The sequence below is a fragment of the Ornithorhynchus anatinus genome, chromosome 9 (genome assembly GCF_004115215.2).
Source record: "Ornithorhynchus anatinus isolate Pmale09 chromosome 9, mOrnAna1.pri.v4, whole genome shotgun sequence".
Classification (NCBI taxonomy): Eukaryota; Metazoa; Chordata; class Mammalia; order Monotremata; family Ornithorhynchidae; genus Ornithorhynchus; species Ornithorhynchus anatinus.
Window position 1 is genome coordinate 53,066,466 of NC_041736.1, and position 18,520 is coordinate 53,084,985.

Below are 18,520 nucleotides of genomic sequence, written 5' to 3' on the forward strand. Positions count from 1 at the left end.
AATTTTCCACTGTTTTTCCCTTAGAGGTAAGGACCCTTTTTATACCATATTTTCCAAGGTAATTAAGTCATGGGTCAGGCAATAAAAACACTTTTGCTCATGATACGATGCTAAACGCTATATAAATTAAACAGGACTGAAGGCTCAAAAAGTTCATTTCAAAATGTGGACTAACACAAGCCAGTTATTGCTTTCCGGCGAGACAAGAAATCTTGATGATGTTGTCTTGTTTTTGTTTTGTTCTGTTTTGCTTTGCTGTCTCCCTCATTTAGACTGTGAGTCCATCATTGGGCAGGGATTGCCTCTGTCTGTTGCCGAATTGTACATTCCAAGTGCTTAGTATAGTGCTCTGCACATAGTAAGTGCTCAGTAAATACTACTGAACGAATGAACTTGGGATCATTTTTATCTTGTAAATATGTCATGACCGCAGCTACAAGCGGCATGTGATAATTGTTAGAATAGTTACCTTAATGTTACAGAATAGCAAAACCAACTGTGGGGGATTTTCCAAAAGATCCAGGACATTTTACAAAGAGATCATAGCCCGTGCCACATTGTTCTGATGCCTACTACAGCCAGTATATTCCTAGTTGGTAGCAGTAGTAATAGTAGTAAAACTAGTATTTAGAGTAAGAGTTTACCGTGTGCTGGGTCCAAGAGTACACAGTGGGAATTAGACATGGTTCCTGTCCCTGAAGGGTTTACAAATCTATGCTTGCCCATTACTTTGGTAGCTGTCCTGTAGCTAGCATTAGGTTAAGGTGACTCCCAGATTCCACTCTAGAAAGATCCAGGGTGCTAACAGTCACCCACTTTCTTATCACATATTAGGGGCACAGGAGAACCCCAGGAAAACTTTAAGCCTTCTACGTATTATGGAATCGGAATGCAGGAAACTCCTTTCCAATCCTGAGCCCAGATCATACTTTACTGGGGGAGGGATGAGGCAAGAAACAGCTTCAGAGGACTCACAGAACACCATTCATGGTTGAAATCAGGGACCTATGTCAATTCTTTTGCTTTCCTGCAGTTGATGAGAATAGGTGTTAAATGAACCTGTCTCATCTTTACAAGTGCAGGAGACTTCAGTTCGATTTGAATCACAGATAATATCTTAAACCCCTCCAGGATAGAATACAGAACCAAAACTGACCAAGGATTGCCTAAGTCCCTGTTATCAGAAGCCAAATTGCAGTGTCAACACTCTGTATTGTTTCAAATGGCCAGCTGATGAATTGAGGGCTTTGGAATCCCACACCTCAACATCACCAACAAATTGACTGTTCTTGGTAGGCTTTTTTTGCATTTGCATGGATGAGCACCATTAAATTTAGTTGGACTTCAGATTTAGGCATGGCAACTGCTGATATGGAGAAAACATCATTTATTAAGTATTAACTATTTGCTAAGCATTGGAGCAGATACAAAATAATCTCTAGACTATAAACTAGTCTCTAGACTATAAATAGATTGTGGGCAGCATACATCTCTGCCAACTCTGCTGTCTCTCAAACGCTTAATACTCTGCACACAGTAAGTATGGAATAAATACCATTGATGATGATAGACTGGATGGAGTCCCTGTTCCAATCCAGCAAAGAGATTAATGATACTAAATGATGTTGCTTTTTATGGGGGATAAAATGGACATGATAGTTCCCTACGACTCTTTCCTAAACCTTTCTTCTAGGTCCTTTCTGCTGCCTGTTGATTGACCCAAAATTTTACCATATGTTCGGGAGTTTCTGATAACCAAACAATATCCTTTTTAATGAGGATTCCATAGCTTTCCCTAAAGGACATTCAACTAGGTCGTTTCATCAGATCCCAGCTAATGCCAAGATGTATTGATGCTGTATAAAATTGACAGTTAAGCTACACTCTTTTTTTTACAAAAACTAGCTGATTTCAGTAGCTGGAGCAAAAAGATCATTTTCTATATTTCCAAAGTGATAATCTGACAAATTGAAGGGGGATGATGCGGGGAAAGAAAACTTACAAATGAAAACAAGATAAAAACCAAATTGGACGCTAAATGTTCAGCAGACTTCCTTCAAAGGTGTTATGTAATGGACCCAAAGAGTGAAGATGCTAAAGAATATTCGTAGCCTCAAGTAGATGGATGATAACACTTTCAGCTTCCACCAGCACGCCTCAAAGCATCGGAAGTGCACATGTAAACTAAGTTCTTCCAATCAGTTATACACCACTCTGCTGGTGTGCAAACCAGCTTAATTCTGTTTTTATAATAGGATACATTTCATAAAAAAAGTTCCGGTTGCCTGCCTGTCTGTTCCAAATGCACCCATACCCAATTACATACTGCAAAGCCTCAATTTTACACAAAGTGATGAATATTTTGCCTTTGCTGTTTAAGTAATCTCTCTGCATTTCCTAGTAGTTTCTGATCAAAGTACTGTCTGGGGAGGCAATGACACATTAACTGATCTCCCAAGGTGTCTGGGGCGGTGGGCAACTTCCGTTTCAAGGCTAGGATGACTTTTTATATACACATATAGATATATATATATACATATATATATATATATAGTATTACCAACAGTGCACAGAAAAATAACAAAAAGTGGTAAATTGAACAATCTTAAAACAAATACTTTTCTATTAAAAGCCAACTTAGTCTTGTCAGCTTATGTCTGGAGAGTCATTAGAACCCCACTGTAAAACAATTACCAAGGCTCTATTCTGATATTTACTGTTTGAAACAGAAAAGACCTCATGCCGACTCCTAGCCTCTTGTGTGCTCTGGTAAGTATATTTTACTGCTGATTTTCTATGAATAAACATATGCTTAAGAATTGTTCAAACACACTGCTGGTTTTAAACATGCCTAATGTAGTATTAGAGGTTTTTTTGCTTCCCAAGCTGACTGTCTCATTTATCAGCTTCTTCCCTCCAGCTGGCAAAGAGGGCCACTGATAGTGACTCTGGTCTGCTGTCTCTTACAGTCATCTAAGGCAAAGCAACTAGCAGAAAAATAAACTAAATTGATTCTAGAGATTTAAAACACAGATTGCATTTTATTACTCTGAATCAATGCTATCAATGCAAACTGCATGCCATCAAATTCATTCCAGTGAGTACCTTAAGGTGTCTGGCATGTATTGAGCTTATAAAGTCAAATGGAAAAGAAGCCATGCCAATTTTTTTATGGTATTTCTTAAGCAATTAGTATGTGCCAGCCACTAATCGCTGATGTAGATACAAGATAATCAGGTTGACACTATCTCTGTCCCACATACGGCTCAGTCTTAATCCCCATTTTACAGATGAGGGAACTGAGGCAGAAGTAAAATGACATGCCCAAAGTCACATGGCAGACAAATGGAGGGGCCGACATTAGAACCAAGGACCGGACATGCTCTTTCCACTACACCATGCTGTGTCTCCTGATTATGCAACTGTGCCCCAACTCCCCAAATCCTCCTCCTTCTCATCATTTTCATTTACAGATCATCATAATTGTAGTCTAAGCATCACGTGATATGATGCGCTTTACTAGTCTGTTCAGATTAAAAGGGGAGGTTTAAGATGGGAAAAATGATCATGCCACCACTTCACATACCTCACTTACAAAGTCTCAAACAAAATATACAATAAATCTAAGTCTTGGTAAATGCAAGAGATTATTCATTTTACTTACATGAACAACCAAAAGATTCAGTAAAGCCAAGTACTTATCTACATAGCAACATGGTAATTCTTAACCTGTTAATTGCTAACTGAAAAAGTGGGTGCCAGTAGATGCTAAGGATGAGTAAGTATCAGTCAACCAATAGTAGAGGAAAGCTCACAGTTATCCCAGCTAATCGGATGCAGTTGAGTGCACATTAGGGAAGGTAAGGTGATGTTCTTTGGCAGCCTTATCCCTAATGAAAAATGTCAACTAATGCCACAAGCCCAAAATACAGCTCTTCTCTGGCTGCTTATTGAGACACTACCTACTGGTGACAATATACTTTTGCTCTTCATGTTTGAAGATGATTTTACTAACCCTATAGGAGTAGGTGAAAAGAACCCCACATGAACTTACATGGCCTTCCAGAAAAAAAATGTGTGTGTATATACAAATACATATATGTATATGTATGTGTGTGCATATATACATAATATATACATAGATACATACACATACATATGTGTGAGAGATATAGAGATAGATAACCTTGGCTATGCTAGTGGATTTGACATTCTTTCGATGAATCTTCTGAGTATCACCTTCCCAAAAACCTCTGCTAGGGGAAAGGAATTGCCCTTCTGATTGCTACAAGCCAGATCAACCTTTCTGCCCCGATGCCTCAGTTTCGTCATCTGTAAAATGGGGATTAAATACCTGTACTCCCTTCTACTTAGATTGTGAGGCCCATGTGGGATAGGGACTGTAACCGACTTGATTATCTTGCATCCACCCCAAGCACTTACTACAGTGCTTGGCAAATAGTGAGCATATAGCAAATCCCATTATTATTATTTGTTGCCCCTGCTCAGAGCAGATTCACTACTACTGACTCACTGGTTGTTGTAGGAGATTGACTAGGATTGGGCACTATCAGTATGCCCTGTTCTCTTCAGCAGATGGGCTGAAAATCACTTGCAGTCAGAGTGAACAGGGCATTTCCTATGAAACTGCTAGCATTGTGATGTAGTGTGGTTGACATTTCCTGAGAAAGGGAATTAAGTTGGCCTCCAGTCTATTTACATGTATTTATATCAATGTCTCTCCCCACCCCCCAGCCTGTTAAACTCACTGTGGGCAGTGAATGTTTCTGTTTACTGTATTCTCCCAAGCGCTTACTACAGCAATCTGCACAGAGTAAATACGATTGCCTGACTGACTTTGTTAAACTGTATTGGCTGTTCTGGTCTCCCTTCCTGAAGATGCCCATTAGAGCAACTTGTTTGGATTTCTTGCTATCATCCGCGTTCCTCCTCTACCTTACTCACAAGACACTGTTGGGCCCAGCACTGGTTCATTGCTGGTAGGTCAACACTCTTCACAGACTTTGCAGTCTGTGATACTGCCTTGCTGTTTGATGCCAAGCCTGGCTAAAGTGATACTGATATAAAATCAGTTGTACATGGGCTTTTTTTTTTTAACATTATGAGCCCTCACGCCTACCCTGAGAAGCAAGGATTGGGTCTAATTCCCAACTGTGTATTCTTTCTCAGCACTTAGTACAGTGCTTTGCGCTCAGTAAGAGCTTAACTCCGAGGGCTTGGGAATAAGGGCTTGGGAGTCTGAGGTCATGGGTTCTAGTCTCAGCTCTGCCACTTATCAGCTGTGTGACTTTGGGCAAATTACTTCACTGCTCTGTGCCTCAGTTACCTCAACTGTAAAATCGGGATTAAGACTGTGAGCCCCATATGGGACATCCTGATTACCTGTATCTACCTCCAGTGCTTAGAACAGTGCTTGGCACGTAGTAAGTTCTTAGCAAATACCATCATTCATTAAGAGCTGCCTTATGACAGAACTGAGTGTAAGTGACGGCAGATTTCAAAGTTGAATCCTGCATAAGTTATATATTAGTACAACGAGGCTTTCAGTTTACTTCAAGTGTTTTCCATTCCACACTTTGGGTCTCCCCAGTGACAAAAAGTTCTTCCTTGTTTGATTTTCTATTTCTTGGTATATTACTATATCGTAGCTATTTCCTGTATTGTCCCTTGTATGAAACCCTGCTGGAGGACTTAACTTGTTTCCTATATCCCTCAATGAGTATGCACTTCCCTTCTTCCTATCTGTAAATCATTTTAGTGCTTAACTACCCTGCAAGATTGTAAGCCTGAGGGAAGGAACTGTGTCTATTAATTCTACTGCACACTACCCAAGTGCTTAGTATAGTGTTCTACACCCAGTAACTGCTTAATAAACACTGTTGATTGATTCAAATTTGCTGTGTTGAAGCTGAAGAACCCTATGATCCAGGACTATATGGCTAATCATTTTCTTCAGTAACTAGTCCTGATATATCTGGCCTAAATTCCTGCTAATAATAGAAAGCAATGAAATGCCACACTTATTTCTATCATCAGCTCTTCCCGAAGAAGGCATGGTGATCAATCTTCTAAATACCGTGGCATTCTTGATACTCCTTTAGAGGAGGCCTCTGCAAAAATTTAAGTGGTCCACTTCATCGTACATTTTGACAGCCATGCTATCAGATCCAAAGATTTCACCCCGTTACAAAGAATTCAGCATCAGAGTTGGCCTCCAATGAAGGCCAACTATATCTATTTATTCATTCAATCATATTTATTGAGCACTTACTGTGTGCAGAGCACTATATTTAGCGCTTGTGTTGGTAGGTTCTCTATGCTCCCCAGGCTTTATCCTCAAAATATCAATGAAGTGTGTTGTCATTTTGCCAAAATTCTTCCTTTGTGTTGAGCTATATAAACTTTTCAGCATTTGTGTAGATGTATAATCGATTGTATAATCACTTATTTATACTAATTGCTGAATCTGGGTAAGGGAATGTGTCTCATGCTTCTGATGTACTTTCCCAAGCTGTGAATACAATGGATCACACCTGGTGGGTACTCAGTAAACACTGTTACTACTAGTGTTTACGAAGCCAAAGATCCACCTTTAGTGATGGGCTGAATTATTTTATTGCAAAAGCTCATTATTAGGGATCTTTATTTGTTAGTTAATGTGAAATATGGACTGTAGGTGATCCTGATTATTCAAAGTCAGCTGTAATAAATGCAGTAGTCCAGAATTAGAAACCATGATGGTTAGTCAATGGTTAGTATTTAATGGATTATTTAATGGGTGCATACTGGTGGAGTAAGACGACCCGATCCCCATCCACCAGAAACTTAGAGCTAAAGGGGAGAAGTAATTAATTAAATGTAGAAGTGCTCAAGTAATAGAGTATGTAAAATTGAAAGGTGAACCACAACAAATGATTGGGAATGCAGAAATAATAAGATGATCATCCATTGGAAGGATGTAACCTGGAAAGAAAAAAGATTAATCAGGGGAAGCCTCCTGGAGGAGATGAGATTTTAGGTTTTAAAGATAGGGAGAACTGTGGAAGCGAGCAAGAGGTAGGGCATGATCTGGGGTGTGGAGGATTGTAGCTAGAGGCATTACAGTGGGTAGTTCAGAATTCTGTAGCCAAATATATAACATAGTCAGTTGGGTTCTTGAAGAACCCTGAATTAAGGAAAAATGTTGTGATACTTATGCCTTGATAAGCAGCTCCTGGTTGTTAAACTATCAAGTACACTCAACTCTCCTATAACAAAAGGAGCTGTGTTCTTGCATAACTCTGTGTTAAGGAAAACTAGGTTTGTAGTACTTGCCCAACCCCAATCTCAGCCCCACATCATCTATGTACATATCCTTATATTCTGCAGTTCATCTATGCACATAACCTTACATTCTGCAGTTCCCTATTTTAACGTCTGTCTGCCACTCTAAACTGCAAACTCCTTGTAGGCAGGGATGGTGTCTACCAACGCTATCATACTGCCCACTTCCAAGCACTTAGTCCAGTGTTCTGCACAGAGTAAGCACTCAATAAATACCATCGATTGACTCATATGTCAGATAGACCATGCAAGCTTATAACTGTTTCCTCCAAAACCAAGTCATGCTGTTTCTAAACAGATATACTGTTAGAATAAGGTTCCCTAATTCTGCTGTCACATTCTAGTAGAACTTACTGTAGAGAATGTGAATCTGGAAAGCATACACTCTTCTGATTACAGGTGAATCATCAAGAAAAAAAGAATCACCAGATCCAGCCACACTTAGTGCTCAGAAATTCATATAGTTCCCAATACTTTTGAAGCAATATAAAAGCCAGTTTTCTTTTCTGGAAGAATGTTAACTCCAGGTACTTACTGTGATGCTTAAATGGCAATTCAAGTGAATTATTAATAAATTTTACAAACTGTTACAAAATTATATATGTTTTTACAGAATCATGGCTCTAGATCACCTCATCCATGCCAGAAATTCTTGCATTAGCATAGATAACCCAAATTAAGTAGCTTATATTATATTTTTGGCACTGCTAATTCTGGGAGTCCTAATGTTCTTATGCAAGATATCTGAGGATGGGATGTTCTTTGAGGAACATCCAAAATATTTACCCAACAATATTAAATAATAGTGTTTAATATCTAACTCAAGACAAACTGAAAGGTTGGAATTTTAAAAGTTTGGTAGCATTGTGCATAAAAGATAAGCTCTTATTGTATCAAGCTCATCATAATAATAATAATGATGACACCTGTTAAGCACTTATTATGTGCTAGGCACTGCTCTAAGTACTGAAGGAGATATAAGCTAATCAGGTCGGACACAGTCTAAGTAGGAAGGAGTCTAAGTAGGGCTCAGAGTCTAAGTAGGAGGGAGAACAGGTATTGAATCCACATTTTACAGTTGCAGAAAGTGAGGCAAAGAGAAGTTAAGTGACTTGCCCAAGGTCACACAGCAGATAAGTGGCAGAATTGGGAATCAGACTCCAGGCACATACTTCTTCTGCGAGGCCAAGCTGCTTCCATTCATTCATTTGTTAGCACATAACTTTAGAAAAAACGAATCACTAACACCCATGGCGGTAATAAAATAAAAAAAAAGGCTTCCTTCTTAACCAAACTGGTCAATAGAGAACAAGGTGATGTAGTTTTCCTTCAGAAACCTAATCTGAATACTTTCTGAACTAGAACAAAGTGCTAAATATTTAACATAAGGAAAAAAACAGAGGGGAAAAAAAACCCTCTGGATTTTCTATTAAATTTAAACCAGAACAAGAGTGGGATGGCTGACAAAGCTGCATTTAATTCTCAGCTATATATCTAGACCAAAATACCCATCCTAATTTACACAGACAGCCAGTCACAGTTCACATAATCACATACAGCAGAATATGACAAGGGAATTAAAGGACCAAGAAAGCATGTCTGAACTATGAGCTTCCCATTTGAAATATATTAAATGCCGACATTTAATTCTGAAAAAGACTAACTTGGTGGTTTCTTATTTTAAGCCCAAAAAAATATTTCAAGCAGAAAATAAGGAATGAATAATATAGCTTTTTGGATTGCTTTTTAATAAATGAAAATAGGCAATTTAAACATAAACGCTCACATGCTACAATGATACATTAAAGGAGATAATGTAAATTTTATTTTTAAAAATACTGGCAATATCTACCCCTACATGTTTTCATGGCCAGAAAAGGTCTCTTTTAGCAACCTATATAAGCTCTTACTCTCTTACCTATTTTGGCAATTTACGATCACTTGCCTCCTTCACTAGACTTTGAATCCCTCAATGTCAAAGGCAACTTCCTCATTTTTATTTTACGTTCCTCTCCTCTCCCAAATCTAATCCACACCTCATTACGGAAGGAGGGGAGAGGCCAGAAGTAGGGGAATGCTTGCTGGGGCTATACCATCTGTGGTAAAAGTGTCTGGCTGAAAAACTACCTAGAGCTTCTCATGTATTGGATTGAATCCTGAAAATAAGTTGGTAATGCAGGCTGACTGCTGGACTAAGGAACTACAGCACAGCATTGGCCTGTGCTGTGGTCACTCTGGCCAAATAAGGTTCTGCTGATAAAGTTCTAGTGAGGACGTAAGCATACCTCTACCCACCTACTCATTTTGCACCTTCTACCCCAGTGGAAACATGACAGGGCGTGAGGTGAGAGAAAGTGAGTTGGCTGCACAACCTCACAGCAATATAATCAATTACTTTTCATAGGCTGTTGGTCCTAATCTATCATTTATGACAGCAAACTTCATCATCACTGCAGGTTCTTATGTGCCTAGTACCTTTCTGTACCCCAGAAGATCCTTAGAAAATATAAGAGAAAGTGATGATGGCAGTGGTCCAACTGTGGATTTTTCCACCTCTAGATCATATGAACTTTTATATACTCCCACTAACACTTAATCAGTCATATTTACCATTTAGTGCATATTTAGTGCAGCCTACTGTACTAAGCACTTGGGAATGTATAATAATGGAATTGGTAATGGGATCCCTACCCACAAAGAGTTATAATATTATATATGGATATATATGCATATGCATGCATATATATGCATATAAATGCAGCTTTGTCAGCCATCTCTATATATAAGATTATAGTATAATCTTCAGTCTCATGTATAAATGTCCACTTTTTAAATTTTTGACCATTTAACTTGAAAATTTTTTTTGCTTATCTTTCCTGTTCTTCTGTAACTTGCAGACAGGGGACTTGTCACTTCATTATTCTGTGCTACCAAAATGCCTAGTATAATGTATTGCAGCATTCAGATGCCCAATAATGGTTATTACTATTACAGCCTATTAAAATGTAGGGAGGGCTCTTGGACTAAAATGTAGGGTGGACCCTTGGATTAAAATGCAGGGTGGGTTGACGGATTACAGTGTAGGCAGGGAACCTACTGTGGGCAGAGCATCATACCTAAGAGAAGACATACAATGAGCAAACAGGATCCCTGTCATCATGGACTTTACTATGTAATGGGGGAAACAGATAACCAAACGAATTACAGGGAGAGGTAAAGGAGGGTATGATTATCCAAGTGCTTAGGTGGCACAAAAGTACTGAAATGGCAGTGGGAGGAAGTGGAGGAAGGTGAAAAAATTAATCACAGAATGCTCATGGAAACATGATTTCAAGATGGGGAGAGCAGTGATCTGCCGGATGTGAAAGGGGAGGATGTGTGCTAGATAAAATTAAAAACACGTTACACCAATGTGTATGATACACTGGAGAATAGTCAATTATGGGTGGGAATCTGAGTAATGAGTAGGGGGCTAGGAAAGAGGAGAAGAAACTGGAGCTAGTTTAGTTTAAGTCAGGAGCAGGTACCCAAAGGAACAAGATCCTGATGGTAAATCTCCATTTTAGGGTCCAGAGGGAAAAGGCCTGGGGGAGGGGATTATATCACTGGAGATATCACTGGGTTATATCACTGAAGTTGGAGATGGCTGTGGTCAGCAGAGTGAACAGGAAGACCACGAAAGTATTATTTAAAGGAATGCCTAAGTGGTTCATAATGGATACAACTCCAATCAATCAATCAGCTGTACTTACTGAACACTTACTGCATGCAGATGAGCTTGTAGACACAGGATTAAGTGAGCAGTACATCTAGAATAGGGATAAGTGGTTATCCCTAGATTTGGCTTAAGATCTATTGCACAGCTAATGCTACTATTTAATCTTTTAATAAGTAAATACCAGCTATCTATTCATATCTGTTTCATATTCCAGAACTCCAAAAAGTAGAGAGACACTTGAAGAGAGGAGTAAGAGTTTGGCATTACTCTGAATCTCAGCAATTTGCACAATTGGCTGGATAGGGGAATTGGCCAGCTGAAAGTAGGAAGCATCACATGCCATCAATCAATTGCATTTATTGAGCACTTACAGTGTGCAGAATACTGTACTAAGCCCTTGGGAGAGTACACTATAAAAGAGTTGGGAAACATATTCCCTGCCCACAATGACCTTATACTCTAGGGGTTCAAAAATCTGAAAGTTACAGGATGTTGATAGCAAACTCTGACTCAGAGTGCATTACGGGGAGCCCATAAAAATTAGCCTGCCTCAGCCCATAACAAACAGAGGACCAAAGTTCCCAGGGGGTACCCCTGAGCAACCAATGCTAAAATAAGTAGCTCACCCATGATGGAATGACTATAATCACACATGAACTACAACTGCCACAAAGGTGATCATGATATTATTGGGGTGAATTAAATTTTTGTCTCACAACATTCACTGTTGGCTTCAATCAAAAGGACTTTCCTGACATTATTTACAGAATTCTCATAAGCCTAGAGACATTGGCTGGAAAGTTTGAAAAATACAAATACTGGTAAAAGTTTTATCTAAAACTTCCCATAGAGTCGGGGAATGAATGTAATACACTGTGGGTTAAGATCTGATAGGGAACCTCACTCAAGGGAGGAATAGGAGGCCCTGTAGTCATAAGAATGCAGAATATGTAGGCCTTGCCCCAAGGAGAACATACAAAAAGCCGTAAATAATGTCTTTTGACAAGAGACTGCTGAATCAATTCTTCTCAAGCATATGGAAGTTGAATGGGCATTGCTAACTTGGCCACAAATAAACCATCAGCTGCATGCTGCTTTAATTTCAGGTAAGAGGTTCAGTTTTAAGCTTATTCATAAAAGTGTGGTATTTGTAACCACGTACTATGTGCCTAAGCTCCAAGGTAGACACAAGACAATGAGGTAGGGCACAGTTCCTGTCCTACACAGAGATCACTGTCTAAGGGGGGAGATAAAACAGATACTGAAGTTCCATTTTACAGATGAGGAAACTGAGGCCTGGAAAAGTTAAATGACTTGCCCAAGGGCACAAAGCAGGCAAGTTGCAGGCTAGATTAGAACACAGGTCCTCCTGTCTCTCAGGCCTGGGTTCTTTCCACTAGACAACTGCTTCATATAAAAAAGAGATTCTGAAAAATTTCTGATAGTGAAATCATGCATATAGTTTTTTACAACTCGGTAATATTCTTAGACAAGTTTCCCTCATCATTCCTTTGAGGTAATGGCAAGTGCTGATTTGCATATGCAATTGCATAAATACAACTGAATGAATGAATTTGCACATTTCATTAGGAGGGGAGAAAAGGAAAAGGTATATAGGAGAAGAAAACTGAATGCTTCACTATAAAGTTCAATATAAGAAATGCCCAATTTATGCCATGCTTTCTTTCCCTTTGGAAAGGAATTTGGACTTTGGGGAGATTTGTCCTCAAATCACAGAGAACAAAAGAAGTTCCCAAATGACTGTGTAATGGCCAAGAGCAGGATCTTAAACCAGTGGTGGGGTTTGCCATTCTGTTAATATGATTAGCAAACAGACCTAATCACTAACAACCACTTCGGGGGAGGTTATCTCCTAATCTGATCACCAAATAGACCTCCAAATAGACCTCTGAATTGAGTGCCACATCGCACTTACTACAGCTCACAGATCATCCTCCTCGGGGACCAGGAGAGATTTTTCTGGAGCTCACCAATTAAACAACAAACATATTGCACTAACCAAAGCCTCCCATTCTTAAGCTTGCTGGACAACAAAAGTTTTACTGACTATAGAGGCACTTCCTATTCACATGTGGGAGGCTGTTTCTTCAGTTTGTACCAGACAAGTGAATGTTACAGAGGCCAAACATAATGTAGTTAAATTAATAAACCTTCTTGACATTCAAAATTTTTCTAGAATCCTAACCTGGAGAGAAGATCTAGTAGGAAAACGATAAGCTCCACGCTCAGATGACTCTACTGGGTTTCTCAATGAGACTGTTAATTCCTGTGGAGCCAATCATTTCACGAATGAAAAAAGCCAAGCAGTAAGAATTTATATCACCAAATCCTGGACCAGACATTAACCATAACCAAGTTAAAGACTTCTGACCACTGAGTTACCAAGTCCAAACTTAAAGAGACAAGTGGAGAGATTCCAATAACAGATAAGGAAGATTTCTCTGAGCAACCTTGAATTAACTTAGATCTGATCATCCACTTTTAATTCTTTCTCCCTTCCTACTCTACACTCCCCAAAAGGGCAAAGACTAATCTGGGTAATTTAAAGTTTCATACAATCAATAAGATTAGGAGTTCCATGAGTCACCTTAAAAAAAGCCAGGTGGCTAAAGTCACAACTGAAATGATCTGAACACTCTCCTAAAAAATGAGATCCGGATAAGTAGCAGGGATAACCTTATTCTAGGCTCTGCTGTCTCCACAACCGTCTCTGTGTGAGGTACTGGTGAGCAGTTTTGAATACTGACCTCACTGGGGAAGAAGCACGCATTAGTATACAAAATGAAAAAGTTAAAAAAGAATAATACAACTTATTTTCCTAAAACACAGAAGTTGTGTTCTCGAGAAACTCCGTGTTAATGAAAATTCACACTGTAGCACTACATGGTACTTGATGCCATATGTGTTAACTGTTTCTTCTGACACTTGCAGGACACACTGTCCAAAAAGGCTCATATTGTTTATCTCCTAACTTTCCATTCTCTTTCTTGCCAACACGCATAGTAAAAATATATTATAGCAGAATCGAGTGTACTGAATCATCCTTCAGGAGGATATAGAATAGAAGCTGTGAGATAAAAGTTAAAATTCAAAAGATAGACTATTTTTGATGCTTAGGTGCAGAATTCAGCATTGCTTGGGGTTTATTCTTTAGCTTTTAAGGGAACAATTCACGAACAGGAATATATTTCATCAGTCACCACTGAGTGGAGCTGTTAACCGTGGAAAAGGCCTACGGAACCCTCTAACTTCAAGGATAACTGCAAATTGATGAATTTCCAAGATCGCAAATGCGTCATTTATCAGCAAAATAAATCTCCCTTCATGTAAACGATTAGACATAAAGGACTTCTCTTTACGACAATGTCAGAAGTACAATAAACAAACAATATCAGTAAATAAAAATGAACGAGGTAATCTACATTGCTACAGAGGTGGTAAGAGAATCTTTACCGATTGACTGTAAAGACTGAACAGGTTATAATAAATAATAATAATGTTGGTATTTGTTAAGCGCTTACTATGTGCAGAGCACTGTTCTAAGCGCTGGGGTAGATACAATCCCCATTTTACAGATGAGGTAACTGAGGCACAGAGAAGTGAAGTGACTTGCCCACAGTCACACAGCTGACAAGTGGCAGAGCCAGGAGTCGAACTCATGACCTCTGACTCCGAAGCCCAGGCTCTTTCCACTGAGCCACACTGCTTCCCAGGTTATAAGCACCTGGTGCCAGGTTCACATGTCTAGGGCAGTTGAAATGCGGCTTGTTAAAAGTTGAAAGCAATATTTAGTCCTGCAAATAGCAATTTTGCTAAGTCACAATAAATTCCACCTCATCCAAAGTGTTATTCTCTCTATTCAGAGGGTGGTCATTACCAAAAGAAGTTATGCTATAAGCCTATAGTGAGGAAATGCCCAATTGTATGTGCTCCACATATTACCTCCTAGTCCAATCTCCATTACTGCACCCCAAGGGCTTCTTTCCCTCCAAGTCCTAAATTTAGATAAATTCTACATCCAAACAAGAGTGTTAACCTTCATCCTTTATGTCTTCAGAAGAGTTTATGTCTTCAGGAGAGTTAAGATTTGGGCACGACAATATAAGGAAATGAGCCAAATTGAGAAAGAATACATTTAATAAATATGGAATAAATGTTTTCAGTTACAACCATCAAAATTAATTAAAAGTAATCCCAGTCTGAAGAAAGGAGGTGAAGAGTTATGAGTGTACTTGACCCTATTGTGAGCTATCCAAAAGCATAAGTGTTTCTTTGTTATGACTTGTCCCAAACTAAATATATTAAAATATTTTCCTGCCCTGACCTACAGACAATGCCTTTTTAATGCCTAATTCTGGGCATGCCTACTCATGCACTCGATCTAATTTCAGAAGTTCTGCAATTTCACTACACTTTCAAATCTGTGTTTTGCATTGTTTATAATGTTGCCATTGAGAGAGAGGGAAGAGGGTCATAAAAGAGGTAGGGTGCAAATTCATTTATACTGAATGCTCACAGTTGCTGAATGCTGATAAGGCCCCTGTTTGCACCTGCAATAAATAGTGAATAATGGAACAAGTAGCAATTTAAGGAAGAAAACTGTGTAGGATCATGTTATGTGCCTTTATGCAGTTCCAATGTTGAGGTGTGAAGCAAGGTGAGGACTGATGGTTTACTGATGTAATTTATTTGTTTCTGTTAATGTCTGTCTCCCCCTCTAGACTGTAAACTCATTGTGGGCAGGGAATATGTCTGTTTACGGTTTTATTGTACTCTCCCAAGCACTTAGTACAGTGCTCTGCACACAGTAAGCCCTCCATAAATACGACTGACTGAATGAATGAATCAATGGTTTGCTTGGTCCACCTTTTAGCCAGTTTGAAGGATTCCAGAGAGACTAGGAGGATTTGGCATTCTAGTTCTTCAGACACAGTCTTGGACAGTGGTGGTATTTGCTGAACACTCACATGGTCCAGTGGACTGTGCTAAATAACTACCCCTCTCTCAACCCCACACCATTTAGTACACATCCTTACACTCTGCCATCTCCCCTGTCGTCTACTGTAATGCCTGCCTTTCCTACTAAACTGTAAACTACAAACCAACTCCATTGTACTGTACTCTCCCAAGCACTTACCACTTTGCTCTGTACACAGTGCATGCTCAATAAATAACACCAACTGACTGACTGATTGAGAAGTACAGAATAAACAAGTGACACATTCCCTGCCAACAAATATCTTGCACTCTAATGAGACAGACATAAAAATATAACTAGAGTGGTCTAAATGCATAGCTGGGTAAACATAATAAAATATATTCATTAGTGCTCAAGTTGGGGATAAATAAATCCCTAATTGCTAGAGTTGGCTGATGGGTGCTGGAAAATAAAATCGAGAAAGACTTAGAGGAGGTGGGAATTTAGGAGGTTTTTGACTAGGAGGTGGTCTCTGGTCTGTCAAATTTGGGGAGGGAGAGTGTGCCAAGCCAGGTGAACAGTGTGAGTGACGGGGTGGAGGAGGGAGATGAGAGAGAGGTACAGCAAGAAGACTGATTTAGGAGGAATGACGACAGCGAGTAGGGGAAAGGGTGAAGAGAGCCGATAGGTAAGGTGAGACAAGTTGTAAGAGAGCCTCAAAGCTGATTGCGAGGAGTTAGTTTAGGTTTGATGTGGAGAGACATAGGAATCCAGTATGGGGTTTTGAGGAGAGGAGTGATGTGGGTCAAGCAACACCTTAGGAAGTTGATATGTAAGCAACAGAGATCCTAATCTAATCTGATCTTTGTGGGATCTTACAGGTTGGGAATGATTTGAGATCATTTCAGAAATCCTAAGATCATTTTTATCCACCAATGTATTTATTGAATTATTACTGTGTGCAGAGAACAGGTGCTTGAGAACTATTCAAAATGAAGTCAAAGAATACGATCTTAGCCTCTGGGGAATTTAAACTCCACTGCGAGGAACCAAGTAGTCATACCCTGAAGAACATACAATAGTTACAAATGAGACAAAAGATATAAAATAAGTACAAGCAGAGTGAAAAAAAATCCCCAACAATATATGAACACATGAATAGGCATGCTAAACTGGGTGAGAGCATAGCATTATTGGACTGTAGACTGTAAGCTCCTTGAGGACACAGTTCATATCTACCAACTCTATCATACTGTAGTTACCTAAGTGCTCAATATAGTTTTCTACACACAGTAAAGGTTCAATACAATAAATACGACTGACTGATTGGCAAGGAAGAGGGATTAGACCAATGGAGGAAGAATGTTTTAAGAGAAACTGCATTTTAAATTAGAACATATGTCAACATCCATCATGGTCCAGACCTGCCTCCTGAGACTTTGTGTGTGGGAACCGAGGGAGTGGTGGGGGGTGGAAGGTTTGTCCTTCGTATTTCTAAGACTAGAACGGAACCAAAGGAACCTCTTCTACGTCAGTCTTCCTGGACGGGTAAGGGTAGAGTGAAAAGTGAACTTTGAGTCCATTTTTTTCCCTGATAGTCCACTAACAAGAAGTACCACAATCATCCTAACACCACAATTGAAAGTTGCCTATAACACATTGCTCCAACCTCCAATTGTGAGAAAGTCTTCAACATCACAAACTCTTAATTTGCATTCTTGTTCACACATTTTTTCACTTTACTTACTCATCTAGCTCTAGGAAGTATAACTTTGGATCCTACTAAAATTAAATTAATGCAGTCAAGATATGATATGAAAGAACCCAAGGCTTTCACCTGAATAGTTTTCCCCACTGAGTCTTCATGAACCAGGATCTTCAGAGAAAGACACCAGAGATATGGGGACTGTTGGGTACTTACACCAAAAGCAAGAGGAAAAAAAAGAAGGCAGGATTCAAAAATCTGAAGTCAGATCTTAGAGAAGCTAATGGTTTCCAAGGGGGAAAGGGTTTTTAATAAATCAACAGCATTTATTGAGCAGTTTCTGTGTGCGGAGCATCGTACTAACCAATGGGAGAGTAAAATGGAAATAAAAGACATAGTTCTCAACCTCCAGGGAGTCTACAATTTCTCCTGTGAGATATCAGAACAAACTCGGATGTTACACAAGAGGATCCTGGAACAGCCCGAGGTTCAAAATGATGTTATGGACCAGGACACTGAGCAAAGACCTTTTCCAGTTGAAATAAGCTATATATAGCTTGGGTTCCACATGCCTAAAAGATGTTAGAGCTTAAGAAAGATCAGGCATTACCATATCTGTCTAGTCTGAAGCCTATTCTAGGAACTGAGCCGTGACTCTTCCTGACCTGGCTCCAATGCCTTAGTCCAGCTGGATTTTTTTAGAGAAGTTCAAACCCAGAAAAGGGGAGGGTGAGAGGAAAGCACTTACCTTCAGAGATAGGGTTAGGATGATATAAGAGAAGAAAAGTAATGCTAAACAGGAACAATAACCAAG

General features: G+C 39.3%; 1 protein-coding gene across 9 annotated transcripts in view; it reads right to left on the bottom strand.

Annotated features, from left to right (window-relative positions):
- Nucleotides 1-18,520, bottom strand: part of EHBP1 (EH domain binding protein 1) — a 227,147-nt gene that overhangs the window by 169,528 nt on the left and 39,099 nt on the right. The window lies entirely within an intron of this gene.